Source organism: Fukomys damarensis, unplaced genomic scaffold (assembly GCF_012274545.1).
Source record: "Fukomys damarensis isolate Sample0158 unplaced genomic scaffold, DMR_v1.0_HiC HiC_scaffold_26, whole genome shotgun sequence".
In the NCBI taxonomy this organism is placed as follows: domain Eukaryota; kingdom Metazoa; phylum Chordata; class Mammalia; order Rodentia; family Bathyergidae; genus Fukomys; species Fukomys damarensis.
The window spans coordinates 38,311,106-38,313,745 of NW_022900938.1; positions in this window are offsets into that span (position 1 = coordinate 38,311,106).

Consider the following 2,640-nt stretch of genomic DNA (forward strand, 5'->3'; position numbering starts at 1 on the left):
TCATTGCATTAGCCTTTGATTCTCTAATGACTTATAGGCATTCTCATTTTTATAATTGAGAAAACAACCCATCAAATCAATCCCTATCCTTTATCCTGATCGATACAATCAGGAACACAATAGGATTAATCACTACCATTTATAGCCCCCCATGCCTCTGTAGAGTGCGTCCAAGTACTGGCTCAATCAGGGGATCTAAGGGCGGGGGGGGGGGGTCACGGTGCTCAGTGGCACCAGAGCAGCTACCCTCCTGGTGCTGGGTCTGAGCCAGTCAGAGGCACCAGCTGGAAAAGGCATGGCTGCAGAGGAGGCCCGTAGATGGGGGGACAGCAGAAGGGGTTCTGGGTCAAGCCGGGGTAATGTTGTGAATTAAGCTCCAGGGACAAAATCTTAAAAGCTGCTAGAGAAAAGCAAAGAATCACTTAAAGATAAAGACCCATTGCAATCATGGAAGGATTCTCAACACAAATTTAGAAGGCTAGGGGAAATTAGAGTAAAACCCTGCCAAAAACCAAACAAACAAATAATCACAAGGGTAACCTATAGAAAATAAAGTCAACATGCCAAAATGTCTAAAACAATGAATACATCCAGCAGAGTAAGCAGTTAGGTGAAAGGAAAAAAGAAATAAAACCAGAAATAAGAAAATAATGCAATGTCAGGAAAAAGTCAATGCTTTCCACTAATAACTTGCAATGTGTACGGCCTCAATTCTCCAACTAAAGACAGAATGTACCCCCACAAAAAACAACAACAAACAACATGTAGTATACAATAAACACATTTAATACAAAAGAAATTACACAGATTTTTAAAAAATCAAAGAATGGAAAATAATATGTTATGCAAAGGAATATGGAAACAAGCATAAATAATTCTTTATTTCAGAAAAGCCAAAACTGGTCAGAAGAGGCAAACAAAATAACTACACAATGATTAGGTTAATGAAATAATTTAATAGGAAGAGATTAACAGTTATAAACATATATGTGCCAAACACTGACAAGCCCAATGTCATAAAGCAAACACTACTGGACATGAAAGATTAGACAAAAAGTAACACAATTATAGTGAGGGACATAAATATCTTGCTGTCAGAAGTAAACAGATCAATTAGAAAAATCAACAAAGAAATGTTAAAATTGAGCCAAAACTTTGAAAAAATGGATTTAATAGATATCTACAGAGTGTTTCACCCAACAACAGAATACAGATTTTTCTCAACAGCACATGTTAGACAACACACTAGTCCATAAAGTATGGTTAAGTAAATCAATATTATGAATGTTGTAAGATCATAGTCCAAAGAAACTTGAATTCATTGGCAAAAGAAATCAGAGAAAATATTTAAATCTGTGGAAATTACATAGTATACTCTTGAACAGCCAGTGGATCACACATGAAATTAAAGAAGAAATTAGACAGTTCTTAGAATGAAATGAAAACATTAGTACAATATGCCAGAACCTATTGGACAGAATGAAAGCAGTCCTAAGATGGAAGTTTGTAGCCGTGAATGTGCACATCAGTACAACATAGTGAGTCCAAATTAATAACATACTGATGCATCTCAATGTCCTAGAAAAATAAGAAAAATCAAAATCCTAAGCTAGCACAAGAAAGAAATTATTCTGCATATTTAGTTCAGTGGTTCTGTCCCTTGCTTTGCAATTGCCAGGTCCCAAGTTAAATCCCCAGAACAATAACAACAACATTAACAACAGCAACAACAGCAACAACAGTAAATAGAAAGTGCTGGTGAGGCTGCAGAGAAATGAAACATTTCTATATTGATAATGGCAATGTAAAGGAGCACAGTCATTATGGAAATCAATCAAAAATCTAGAACTACAAATCCCACTAGGCTCAGCTATTCCCCATTTCAATATCTACTTTGAAGTTAAAGGTATCATATTACAGTGGTGCATGCATAGCATTTTTATGCAGCCAAATTCTCATAATAGCCAAAAATTGGAAATGGCCTATGTGTCCTTCAACACATAAATGGATAAAGGAAATGTTCTAGAATGAACTTGAATTGTTTGTAGGAAAAAGATGCACCCTGAGAAAATTATGTTAAGTGAAATAAACCAGACACAGAGCTTACATGGTTCCCTTTATATAAGAAACCCAAGATATAAATGAAAATAAAAATAAAAGATAGAATAGGAAGTAGGGAGATAACTCTTTTATAAACACATAGGGGGACCAAGAGATGAAAGAAGGGGGAGGGAGAGGAAAAGGATTTTAAAAATTAAGATGTGTTATGTGTGTGTATCAAGAAGAATGGATCTTTATGTACTATAAGCCTCTAGTTATATCAAATTGAAAAGACAAAAAATTAAGACATTTCTGGTATATTAACATGTTTAAATATAAAAAATAAAAAATTCACTCAAATATTACCATTACAATGAATAAATTTTGTTTATTCTTTGTCTTTTTCTAAAAGCTCACATGCTTTTCTATATTTTAAACACATTCCATGCATAAACCATACTTGTCTTCAAACTAAAATTTACATGATAAAAATAATTAGAAAAAAAGAGGAAAAAGAATATCTTTTGACTATTTCTGAGACATCAAAATGTTTGTATAATCTAAATTTGCCAACGTATCTGGAATTTAAAGAAAACAACA